The sequence below is a fragment of the Lissotriton vulgaris genome, chromosome 7 (genome assembly GCF_964263255.1).
Source record: "Lissotriton vulgaris chromosome 7, aLisVul1.2, whole genome shotgun sequence".
NCBI lineage: Eukaryota > Metazoa > Chordata > Amphibia > Caudata > Salamandridae > Lissotriton > Lissotriton vulgaris.
Genome location: NC_141695.1, coordinates 835011858 through 835025200, shown reverse-complemented (window position 1 = coordinate 835025200; position 13343 = coordinate 835011858). Strand labels below are relative to the sequence as shown.

The 13343-nt window shown below is 45.3% G+C and overlaps 1 long non-coding RNA gene across 2 annotated transcripts in view; it reads left to right on the top strand.

The window, feature by feature from the left end:
* The first annotated feature begins 543 nt into the window (after positions 1-543).
* LOC147702508 (uncharacterized) overlaps positions 544-13343 on the top strand; it is a 33466-nt gene continuing 20666 nt past the window's right edge. For both annotated transcript variants that reach the window (XR_015297534.1, XR_015297533.1), the window contains exon 1: positions 544-746. This is a non-coding gene — a long non-coding RNA (uncharacterized LOC147702508). The remainder of the gene's footprint in view (positions 747-13343) is intronic.

Here is a 13343-nt window from a genome sequence, read left to right as displayed (position 1 = left end):
GATCATTGTGCCCAGTGGCGGTTTCTCTTTTAGGGCATCGGGGCTCCGCCCCGGTAAATATTCTACATTTAGGAAGGGATTTGTAAACATTCATTTTAATAAATAAGTATGTGAATAATTCACAAAAAAAGAAAACGAGGTGACGGGGCACTGCCTGAGTCAGCAGCAATCTACCGCAGTCACCACCATTACTGCCGCAGGTCCACTGTCACTTCACGTGACTAATTGCTTGCTCCTTTGCTCCCTGGCGGCCAGGCCCAAAAATGCCTGCTATGTGTTTGCCGGGCCGACACCCTCACAGCCCTAAAGGCTGTGACGTCATCGGCTCGTCAAAGACATAGCTGGAAGGCCCAGTCTCCACCCCCTGATGGCGTGGAGGTTAAGTTAGCCCCGGGCGTTTAAAATGCAAGCCCGGGATAACAAAACCTCAACGTCCATCAGAGAGTGGAGAGGAGAGTTCGTCACTGGTCACCACCCCTTTCCCACTCGTCAGAGGGCATGGTGGGAGGGACCCAACCTGTGAGCAGTGGGAAAGGGTGTGTCAGACTGTCAGCCAAGGGGAGTTGAGTCTGCACAGGCTCGATGCTTCCCGCGCGCGTGTCTGCATTTTGAAATGGCACTGTGGCAGCCATTGATTTTACACCCAAACTAAGGGTCGAACTCGGACCGGCAGACTGCATTGGTGAGCCGCAAGGAGGCAGGAGGAAGGACTGGACTCACTGTGTGAACTCGGGTCAGTTCGCCAGGTATGGCCCAGGCGGGCACTTATTAACTTCGTTTATGGGGGAACATTTTGAATGCATGTGTGCTGACGTGATTCACCATCAAACTCTACTTTTTGTTCTGGTTCTTGGTGGTGCAGTATTTCGTTGGAACGCAGAGGCTTTGTGTTCCTAGGTGTGCACTGTTTTGTTTACTGCAGAGAGCTGTTTTCATCATGACATTAATTTGCAGTTTGCACGTTAAATTGTCCCGAAGCCGGACCCCCAGCCAAAGAAAACAGTGTGCAGCTGATAGCTAAGCCAAGGGGCGCTGGGCTCAGGTCTAAATATGATGCGATTATTGTGATTGTTTCCCTGTGTTCAAAATTCTCGGGCCCATCGGACAATTGTTGTGTGCTGCGCTCATAGCTGCCAAGGTTTCAGATTGCTATGTGTGACATTTTGATAATTTCAGTGTAATTATGACCGACATTTCAATGACAATGAGTGACACTTTCTTACGTGCAAAATCAAGCAATGAAGACAAAAGAAACATTTAAATATCAGAAAGTACAACACCCATTTGAGCAACGAGAAACTCTTGTTAAACTCGTCATACAAATGTACATCTTTTACCCAGGCAGTATTAATTCGAGTCAAAATAGCAAAATACTGCCCCTATATGCGAGGCCCCATACAGGAAGGTTTTCAAATTGCTATTACCCCTGTGATTGGGATTACTGCTTGATATACTATTTTACCAAATTCACATTGTGCATATATTTGTGGTTTCTATGCGAAGTATTTAGCTTTATGTTCATTAAAGTACCATTCCTTTTTTGAAGTAAAAGCACCGACTGCACTTTACAATTTATTGTCCATCTGATCGATGCAGTGATAGTCTTACAAACGGCTGGAGAGAGGGTAATACCATCTAATTCACCATTTTCCCTGTCTGCGCTAAGTCCTTGTAATATGTTTGCGCTGTTACTGATATTGCAAGGACTGAAAATGTGCAGATTGAAAGAAAACTCTGCATAAGTTTTACGAACCAAACAATATTGCTGCCCTGTTTGTTATACTTTATCAGCGGCCAGCCCACCCTCTTTTTCTAAGAGGAACGCTAACTAAGAAATTGTTAAACTCCTTCAAACTATGTGTGCAACAGTAAGCACAGTATGAGAAAAACATAAACGCAGACGGTTTCTCGAGAAAGGATTGGCTGATACTTGCTTGGGCGCCAAAACCATCCCAAAGAGACTTCACAGCTCTCCACATAATGGAACCATTTCTTATTAGGCACATAAAAACTGTAAAATTCAAGGCGCAGCGAGCATACAATTATGTGCCAGTGAAAAAAAAATTGCTTTTCATTTGCAGAAATGCAAAGAGCAGACGTCGCATCAGCAGGCACATTCCACACCACTTGCCAGGCAGCTGACTCTATTCGGTGGTCTTAAGGAGCACGAGACGGAAGAGTTACCTGGGGCCTTAATGGTGATCAATCAGGTCATATAGCAGAGAGTAAGCCACGAATCTTTGAAAACACAGAGACCTGAGTTTCCCAGCCAGTTCCTCTCTCAGCAATTATATTTGCGGCGGCGGCGGCCTCGGGTCAAATTTATAGCAGTTTCTCAATCTCAGCTCCTCACATAGAGAAAGCTGAGCCACACGGACCTGACAAAGGAGGCGGCAGCCGGCCTGGTGCGAGCCCAGGACCCCCGCCATGATGATATGCAGTAATGCCTCTGCCTAATTCCTTCAAAAACAAATTCCCCGCCTTTGGGACCAGGACATGACGTCAACCGGCGGGCGGCACCAGGTATGGCTTTATCTGACTGTGGCCCTCTGTTACGTTATTACCCTTTGTAGCCTTTGCGCAGCCGCACTACTGAGAGCCGTGCAGCGCACATTTCGGAGACATTGCAGCAGCAAGTGAGCTACACCAAGCTGGCACTGCAGGACTAAGGAGCAGCGCCGCACTGCTTGCTGCCACACTCATGATATATTGCCGTTTTAGGCAGGGCTTCGCTGACGCTCGGGTACTATGCAAATGCGTGACAATGCATTTCAGTGCGGTGATGCGGATCACCACACTGAAATGCGTTCGAATCACGCCTGGTGCGTGATACTTGGCAGGACTGTGCGCTGGATGCCGCCTGTCCGCACCTTTCGCTCCTTCTGGCATTTCCACCGGGGCCTGGCCTTGTCTCCAGCTCTTGCTCCTCCTCCCATGGGTATCTGAAAAGTTTCGGAGCTTCTTTCGGGATGTGGGAGCAGGGGAACTGAAGCGACTGGAGTTGGCTGGCTCAGAGCAGAGGCCAGCAGATGCAACACACCTGAAGCCGCAGTTGCGAGGGGGGGGAAACTCTCCTGGTGTCGCCGAGAGTCCCTCGCTCTGCAGCCGGTTTCGTTTTGCAGCCAGCCACCTCTTCCCTTTCATGAGGTTAGGTGGTCCTCTCCCTCTCCCAGACTGAGAGAAGGCCTCGCATGCACATTGCCATTACTGCTAGTGCCTCCCCGTGCATCTCTCTTGCAGGAGTGCTACCGCTACTACAATACTAACAGTCACACCTTTTAATCTCTTTCCCTCTGCCTGCCCATGACTGCTGTCACGTACAACTTCCCGAAAAGACTCCACTTTTCTACCCTTTTATAAAACACAGGGTCGGCACGTCGGTGAAGTGAGCATGTTTGTATACCCTTTCTCCCTTCCTTTCAAATTCTCCAGCTTGCCGAGGGCTGGCGGCCAGGGGATGAAGCCTCCTGTGTGTTTTAGTGCATTTCTGCTGTAAAGGTTTGTTATGTGTAAAATTATTATATTTCCCGCGCTGAATCGTGTTTGTCAGGCCGGACCACTGCTGTGTTTGTGGGGCACTAGTGGTTCCTCTACCCTATTCAGAGTCATGGGGATTGCAGAGGTTTTGATAGTAGAACAATAACTGGCTCTCCCATCGCAGCACATTCATTCAACACAGGGCCATCAGGCTATCGATGGCTACCCCACTGTATTCAAACCATTACTAGCAGGGCACACGCGGGGGTAGTGTTTTGAAAACCCATTATCTATCTAGCCCCGGAGTAGCCCTATCTTCAGTTTGCTCAGAGTTAACTTGTACAATTCCGATGTTGTTCCAGCCACTGGCTGGGTGCATACTACAGAGCTTGAGAAGACACACCTGTGACCTGTTTGTTTCAAGTTGCGAGATGTCGTGACTCGTGAGCTCTTAGCTTCGTCCGTCCCACAGATGTGGAAACTAAATTGGGTCTATGCTGGTAATGGAAGAACTGGAAGGCACAGACACAATGACATTTGTAGCCAGTCAATACCTCGTTAGCTGTAGCCTATATACTTATAAAAATGATTAAGACAGCATGGCAACCAAAACAGAGATGGAGGAAAATTACATTATATAGAGTTTGGCAGAGTACTCTGCCACAAATGTGAACATGTGCGCCAAAATCTAAGTAAGTCCATTAATAATATGTTTGGCAGATGTTGCATCAGGCAAGGAAATGTGCAAACCTGATGGGTTTGGTAGTCAAAGTTCCCTCTATTTTGTGTTGTATGTTTCAACAGCACTCCAGCGGTCACACCATTTCCCTTTATGTGCAAATCTGAGAGTGGCAGTGAGCCACCTATTTCCACAAAGAAACCAGTCAAGCTACTGGCTCCTTGAGTGGTGTTTGCGACTGGAGGAGGAAAGTTTCTCACAAAGGTTTTCTCTGCTGGGAGGTTGTAAGTGATACAGATTGTCTTCAAGATGACATGTACCTTAGGTGGGAGCCACAGAACCTCCTTCGATTTCAGGGAGATGTGGTTGAGACTTGAGAGATGTGAAGGACAGGAGTTGATTGCACTAGTGACAAGACCCTGTTAGCTTCCTTAAAAACGTGTTCGCCTCACTGCAAAATATGTTGCACTGACTGTTGTTGTGGAGCAGCATGTTTTACTGATGCAGTGTCTGTTAGTGTGTTACTTGTATTTATTCTCTGATGTAGTGGATAACCTTGTGTGCTTCGGAGGCATAATTCACCTTGCAGTAAAATAATATTATTAGCGTCAATCAGCTTGTGAGGTTTGATGTGATACTCCAGAGCAAAGGTTAGAAGTTATTGTTGTGACATATAAAGCATAATTTATTCATAGGATGCAAACGTTCTAAATCCGTTTTACATTGCTTCTGTTCTACTGCCTTCTTTTGAAAGATTCCACCACATTTGACTGCGTCGAACATTTGTACCTTTAATTATTAAAATAGAGAAAAGGAATTTGATTTGGCCGTGCAATACAAGAGGGTGGTTAATAGTTACCCCATTCTCTGAGTGAAGTTTTATTTCAGGCACACCCTTCCCTTTTGTCTTGAAAAACTCTTCCAATACCTCCACTTGTCAGTGGCATACCTCCTCCATCCAGTGCTTACATGAAGTGTAATTCACACTTTGGGGCAGCTAAAAGGACAACAAGGAGTGAGGCAATGATCACTTTCCTTCAGCTTTGGAAGTTATCTTGTATGGTGGAATGTGTGCCTCTTTACATGTGGGAGCTGTTGGCCTAATTATTTTTTTTACTACACAGTCATGCATGCAAAAATGTAATTAGGTAGGATGTACATTCTGGCACAGCCCTTTCCTTTAGCAATGTAGTAGTAAAGTTCATAGCACTTAACAAAGTACCCGTCAGCAAATATAAAACACAACTTTAAATAATGGAAATAAACATTTATTTATAAAGCAATCAATAATTCATATCTTGAGCTATCTAGTCTAGGGGATGAGTTACTTAAAACCTAATGTAACCTAATCAACACAAATGCACGAGCAACTCTAACCTATTCTTCAGGGGCGTGTAACACTAACCAATATGATATTCAATTCTATGTGGAAAAAGTAGGCATTTTACTCTGATGGGCTATCTTAAATGCCACTTTATCTCACGTAGGCACTGGCTAAGTAGACAGAGCCAACCTCTTTATGCAACTTTAACAACATTAATTGTGGTTTATTGCAATTTAGAATGGTTTATTCATGAGGCCTTGGAACTGATGATAGTTTTAGGGGAGGCAGTGGCCTGCTTCTGTTAAGCACAGTGGCTTCCGAAAGTCTTGAAAATCCACCATTTGCCTACAAATTTTTCAAAATTTTCGCGGGGGAGAACCCCCCTGAACCCTCCTTAGGTGGTTCGGGCTCACTCACTGCGCTCGCTCGCACAGTGTGGTCCACCAATATTTTTACGCCACACCACTTTCAAATGTCACCAGCCGCCACTGATAGTGCCAGGTGTAGGTTATATGCAGCTGACTCTATCCATATGTTTTATTTATGCCCGAGCCTTCGCAACTTTATGCTTGATTTGGAATCAATTGTACACTTAATATCCGCCTACCACCGTACAAGTCAGAGGCCACCGAAGTCATCTGCGGCGTCCCTCAAGGATCCTCGCTGAGCCCCACCCTCTTCAACGTCTACATGAGCCCCCTCGCGGCCATCGCACGACAACACAACCTCAGCATAATCTCCTACGCCGACGACACCCAGCTGATCCTCTCCCTGACCAACGACCCCGCCAGAGCCAACCTGCACGAAGGGATGAAAGAGGTAGCCGAGTGGATGACGACCAGCCGCCTGAAACTGAACTCGGACAAGACGGAGGTCCTCATCCTGGGCTCCTCACCCTCCGCCTGGGACGACTCCTGGTGGCCTCCCGCCCTGGGCACCGCACCCAAACCGACAGACCACGCACGAAACCTGGGCTTCATCCTGGACTCCTCCCTCTCCATGACCAGACAAGTCAACAACGTCTCCTCGGCGTGCTTCAACATCCTACGCATGCTACGGAAGATCTTCTGGTGGATCCCCACCGAGACCAGGAAGACCGTCACCCAGGCCCTCGTCACTAGTCGACTGGACTACGGCAACGCCCTTTACGCCGGTACCACCGCCAAGCTCCAGAAGAGACTCCAGCGGATCCAGAACGCCTCAGCCAGACTCATCCTCGACATCCCACGAACCAACCACATCTCCGGACATCTGAGAGACCTACATTGGCTCCCCGTCAACAAAAGAATCACCTTCCGCCTCCTCACCCACGCACACAAAGCCCTACACGACCAAGGCCCGAGCTACCTCAACAACCGAATCAACTTCTACGCTCCCAAACGCCACCTCCGATCAGCCAACCACGCCCTCGCCGCCGTCCCCCGCATCCGAAGAGCGACTACAGGAGGAAGGTCCTTCTCCTACCTGGCCGCCAAGACCTGGAACTCCCTCCCGACCGACCTGCGCCTGACCCAAGACCACCTCTCCTTCAGGAAGAAGCTGAAGACATGGCTGTTAGAGCAGTAGCGGCACCCCCCTCCCCCCAGCGCCTTGAGACCCTACGGGTAAGTAGTGCGCTCTATAAATGCCTTTGATTGATTGATTGATTGATTATCCCTTGCACCTTGTCTCCAGAGATGGTTATAATGGGTTCCGAAGGTTCATCGAGGGCAAGAAACTCTCGGTCTGTCACTGCATTTCTGTTTATAGCCATGTCTGTTATCCGTTTGTGTATCACTTCTCAATTGTTATCTCCTGATCCACCTGTATTTACTAATTGGAGAGCTAGGTTGCTTACTATCTGTAATTTGGAGTTTTCCGTATTCACACTAAAGGGAATTGTAAAGCGCTCTGATATCCTTCGGGATCAAGTTTGCGCTATATAAAACTTTATAAATAGATAAAATAAATAGAAGGAAGCGGAAGCAGGTTTGTAAGATTTGGGCCTCAGTGGAGGAATGGTTAAAATAGGCACGCTGGGCACATTATATATATAGAAGTTCTTTGTCGTTGAGCTGCTGTTTTTTCCATGAGTCATCTTTGGTTTTTTTTTTTTTCTTATTTCTCTCTGCCCTATGTCATTGTTTAATCTACATAGCTTCAGTTGCTTATCAAATTTGACTTATGTATGTATTTGTTTTGTTTGCCACGACTGCATTGACTGATGTCAATAAAAAACTTTTTTTAAAAAGAGAAAGTTGCTCCTTGATTAAAAAATCAATTGCAGAAAGAAGTTCGCACTGATTTTACAACACGGAACAAGCTCCTGGTGCTAAAAACCAGCTCAACCTGCCAAATTCCGCCCACTCGTGCAACTCCGTGGATTGCTGTAGAGTTTTTATGTAACCCTGCGGAATTCCGCGGCTTGAAACTCTGCGAGTGACACCCACGCCTAGGTAACAGCTTGATGAAACACTCTGTGTGTACCTTACTAAGCAAACAAGGCACAGACATGTTTTTAAATAAATATTGCAATTATACATTTGGCCATTTTGGCAGTGACCACAATGTTATTGAAATTTCACCTGCAGGGGGGGGAATCACCTGGACATAGCACACAATCAGGAAAGAAGTGCACCAGTGAACCTTTCAACATCATAAAAAAACGTAAAGAAAAATACTTGACCATCATCATCACTAATCGTTCAGCTCCACTAATACCAAAATGACATGATGCTAGCAACATAAATTTTGATTGTTTACTGATTCAGTTTCTGAAGCAACTTTACAGTAGCGCGACAGCAACGGTCCGCTACGGAGTCAAGGGTGAATGCACTGCACCATTTGACTTGGAGAGGGGGGTTAGACTGGGCTGCGTCCTGGCACCATCCTTATTCACACTTTATACAAACAGATTGGAACATGCAATGGAGGAGAAGTGCCAGGACCTGCCTTAAATAAATAACCGCCCCATAGCCGCCCTTCTGTACACTGACGATGCAGTGCTGATGGTTTTACACAACTGGGACTCCAAAAGGAACTCACTAATTATACTGAGTACATGAATAAGCTGGGCCTGGGACTTAATATGACAAAATCTTTTATAATGAAGTGCGGGAAAGGCAGCTCTAAATGCAGGGATATGTTCATTGGTAATAATAAGGTGGAATCCACCAAGACATTTCCCTATTTAGGTATTTTATTCGACCATATGGGGACATGATATCAGGCTGTTAAAAACAGGAGCGTACTCCTTATGAAAACAATGGCAGCACTAGCCAATTTTGCAAGGAAACTGGGCAGAAGGTCACCAGTGGAGCTCCTGCAAAGCTATCAGGCGAAATGCGTCAGTACAGCTATTTACGCTGCTGGTGTGTGGGGTTTCCGAGATACTCAATCCATACAGCAGGTGGAGAATGTTTTTTTCAAATTCCTTTTGACGGTTCCCGGCAGTACCTCTACCCACATCTGCCATGCTGAATTCGGGATACCGTATATCATAGAAATAATAAAAGCCCAACCTGTTTGTTTGTGGCATAGGATCTGGACTTCCTCAAAAACTAGATTTACTTGCGATATCCTCAATGATAGCTTCAAGTTGGACTGGACGACCGAGATCCCTTGGTTAAAATACATTAAAAAATGTATGTATGACCTCGGCCACCCCGAGTACTATAACATTATTGTTTCCATAAATTCTGTCACCAGAAAAGACTTTAAAAGAACTTGTATGACTCATCTCGAGGCAAATAAATTCACCCTTGAGGCAACTAAACCTTTGGTACAGTCACACCAACTGACACTGGTGATCTGAACATCCACATGGATAATAACATCGATCCAGATGCTCTTAAGCTGCGGGACATTACTTCGTCTTTGGGGCTGATTCCTTATATCACATGGCCAACTCATATCAAGGGCCACATCATCGATCAAGTATTTTCCACAAAAACGATCAGTGTATCTACGCCACTACCCATTTTGTGGTCTGATCATTTTTTAATAAAGTTTATCATACCCCTTATTTCAGTGAATGTCCCGAGAGCACCGAAAGACCAGAGAAGAAGTACTCGAGCTTTCCATCAGGTCTCTGCCGAAATGGTGTCTGATGCGCTCTGTCATCATCCCTGTTTATCTTCTGGAACTATGGAGGAAAACCTTGAATCAGTGCATAAGTGGATGACTGCTATTTTCGAGGAGTTAGCCCCAGGGAAGCCGGCTAAGTCTGCCGATAGGTGGGCTTCAGCCCCGTGGTTCACTCCATCATTGGGTGCGATGCGGCAGGAATGTAAGAAAGCCGAAAGGGCCTGGAGACGCCTATATGACCCTCATCTTAAGGCTAGCTACAGAGATACCATCAAGCTATGCCACAGGCACATCCTAGCAGGAAAAAAAGTTTACCTTGAGCGTAGAATAGATGATGCAGAGAGCACCAATAAAGAGATATTTAGGATAGTCAAGGAGTTTATTTCTCCCTCCACTGGTGCCCCCTCTCATGCGCACACTGAAGCTTGGATTAGCCAGTTAGCGGATTTCTTAGTGGACAAAATCAAAGCTATTCATGATTCCTTTCGCCGTCCATGCCCTATGTCTGAGCCGGGTTTTACATCCAGCCTGGAAACATCTATAATGGAGGAAGGCCCACTTTTGTCAGAATTTCCGGCAATGTCTCCCATGGTCTCCCTTGACCTTCTGTCTCGGCTTAAGTCCGGCTCTCCGCTTGACCCTTGTCTGGCGAAATGTTTGGGGAAAGTAGCTCTGGCTTTAAATGCGGTGCTCAATCCTTTACTTAATGCCTCATTGAGCACGGGTGTTGTCCCTCAAGCGTGGAAGCATGCACTGATTCTTCCACTGATCAAGAAGACTAACCTTGATCCTCTCATCCATGCTAACTACAGGCCTATCTCTCTCCTCCCTGCTCTGGCCAAGGTGACCGAGACACACGTGCATAACTCCATTTCCAACTTCATTGAGAGTAACAACATACTTCATGACTCTCAATCGGGCTTTTGCACGAATTTTAGCACAGAGACCGCCCTTCTCGAGGTCACCGATGCCATCAGGGAGGTTTTGGATACTGGAGGAAAGGCCATTTTGGTTATGCTGGATTTGTCGGCGGCTTTCGACACCGTCCCCCATGAAGGTCTCCTTTTAAGACTCCTGGAGATCGGTTTTCGTGGGACGGTGTTGAATTGGTTTAAGTCATTCCTGACCAGCCGCCGGCAAGTGGTCTGGGCACCTCCGTTTTCCGCTGAAATGCCGCCACTGGAGGTGGGGGTGCCGCAGGGCTCTATTCTAAGCCCTGCGCTTTTCAACATCCATATGGCCCCTTTGGCGGCGGTTGCGGAATCTTTTGGTGCCCAGATCATAACCTATGCTGATGACACCCATTTGCTCTTTACATCTGAAAAGGGTAAGGACTTTGACGGCCCGCGGATTAGAGACTGTTTGGGAGCCGTTTTTACCTGGTTCCAGCGACATAACCTAAAATGCAATCTCGATAAATCGGAATTGCTTTTTTTCGGATGCCCACCTGAACCTGGCTGGAAGGCTTGGTGGCCTTAAGATATGTTTCCACCGGATGCTGCCTCCTCCAAAGCTAAAAATCTGGGCTTTGTGATTGATGATGGCCTTGCCTTTGGCCCCCAGATCATTGGGCTGACCGGCAAATGCTTCGGCCTCCTGAAAATGTTACGGAAATTTCTTCCACTGTTGTCGCTGAAGCATAGAAAGATCATCTTGCAGGCCTTGATAGGCTCGCGTTTGGATTACGCGAAAGTTCTCTATCTTGGCCTGCCAAAATATCTTTTGAGGCGACTGCAGATTGTGCAAAACTCTGCGGCCAGAGCCATCTTTGGTCTCCAGCGCAGAGCCGGAGCCACAGATTTGCTAAAAAAACTGCATTGGCTCCCAGTCGCTAAAAGGATTGTCTTTAAGGGACTTACTTTTGCCTTCAAGGCCCTTCATCTGATTGGCCCCAAATATCTTCAGAAGCGCTTGGCTTTTTATGTGCCTCGTAGGACGTTACGTTCCGCGACTTTATCCAAAGCCTTGATTCCCCCCATCTGCCGGGCTAGAATCGGAGGACGCTCTTTTCGTTTTCTAGCCTCTCAAAGTTGGAATGACCTGCCTGTCTTGCTTAGGAAAGTTGAGGATCTGCTCTCTTTTAGGAAAGGACTAAAAACCTGGCTTTTTATACAGTAACTGTTCTCTTTTTCTATTTTCGCAGTGTTATGTTTTTTTAACATTGAGGGCTCTTTGTCAAAGCGCCGGGGCACTCCTAGGAGTAGCTGTGCGCTATAAAAGAGCATTTTTAACATAACATAACATAACACTGACCACTTACTCTATACATAAAATACGCTTTAAGTGGTTACGATAGATTTGTACTGACCCGATTTAGATTTGGGATTTTTCATCGACTGATAAGTTTCTCAGAAATAAACAATTGGTTGACTACATTATGTAGCTGCCCATGCGATAAACAGTCCCGGCAATCGTCAATTCATATGGTTTTATTTTGTAAATTTGATATAACACAAAGAAGGAGATGAATTCTATCAATTTTGAGATTATGGGGATTGGTACATGTAGACCAGCGTTTTTATCTTTGCAATTTTTAGAAAATGAATATTTTACAAAGTCAATTGCCTCTTTTTCCAAAAGCACAGTAAAATGCAGAAAAACTATTTCCGTTCAAAATGAATTGGGGTAACTTAAATGAAACTGTATTTATTGGTGAAACTAAATCTTGTGCTACCGAATAATCTGTCACCATCGTTACTCAATGCATTTTCAAAATATGTAATGTAAATGTGTTCTAATTAATTGTTTGCTTTTACGATTTTCTCACAAAAATCGAATAAAGCTTATTTTGATTTATGTATTGTTTACTTACCTTACTGAGCAGCTTCACCAGTAATATGTAAGAAGCACATGGGCCAAAACATCTGCTTACCATTTAACCACTGTAAACTGCAAACATAAACACGAATCAACAATCCAGGATATGGTCTGCTGAAACAGTAGGTACAAACATAGGCACAGTGAACTTTGACCAGTGTATATTTTTTCTTTATATGAGCGATGGTGTTCTGCTAATAGGCTGCAATCTTGCAGTCCTCCGTATACAGCATGAGATTTTTCCTAGTTGCAAACGGCCTCTGACAATGCTGTGAGTTTGTCAAGCCAAGTTTAATTTCAGTTAAAACAAAAACTTACATGTCACAAAACAATGGATAAACAAAGAATTAAAACAATAACTTTGTTCAGGAGAGCAATATCATCCTGTGTGATCTTGTTCATATTGCATCCCATCATGTATTACAATACCTCTTCCATAAAACCAGACATATTGTGCAGGTGTGACAAGATAAATTTCTCAAAAAATAGAAGAAAATACAGCAAACCAAAAAAAACATTTACTCAACTCCCCACATTGTTGCCTATTGTCTTACACTGCCTCTTCCATAACATCAGATATAAAGTGAAGGAGTGACAAGATATAATTAACAAGTGACAAGATATAATTAACTAAAAAAAAATAGAAGTAGAAGACATCAAGCTAAAAAAATATTTACTCAATCCCCTCATTATGTGAGATCAGCAGTTAACATTTTATGTGACAATAACCTGTCCATAGAACCGGATATGCAGAGCAATTGTGGCAGTGCAAATTATGTGAAAAGTGCATGGGTAGCATATAAGAAAAACAAGAAGGGGAGGACTTTTCTGGACAACAGTATTGCCCCAAATTCTCTTGTACCACGTTATTGCCTATTGTCTTACTCTGCCTTTTCCATAATACCAAATATAGGGGCCTATTACGATTGCGTTTTTTCTGCATCCTCCGGGCCGGCGGAAGCCACCGCCGGCCCGGAGGAT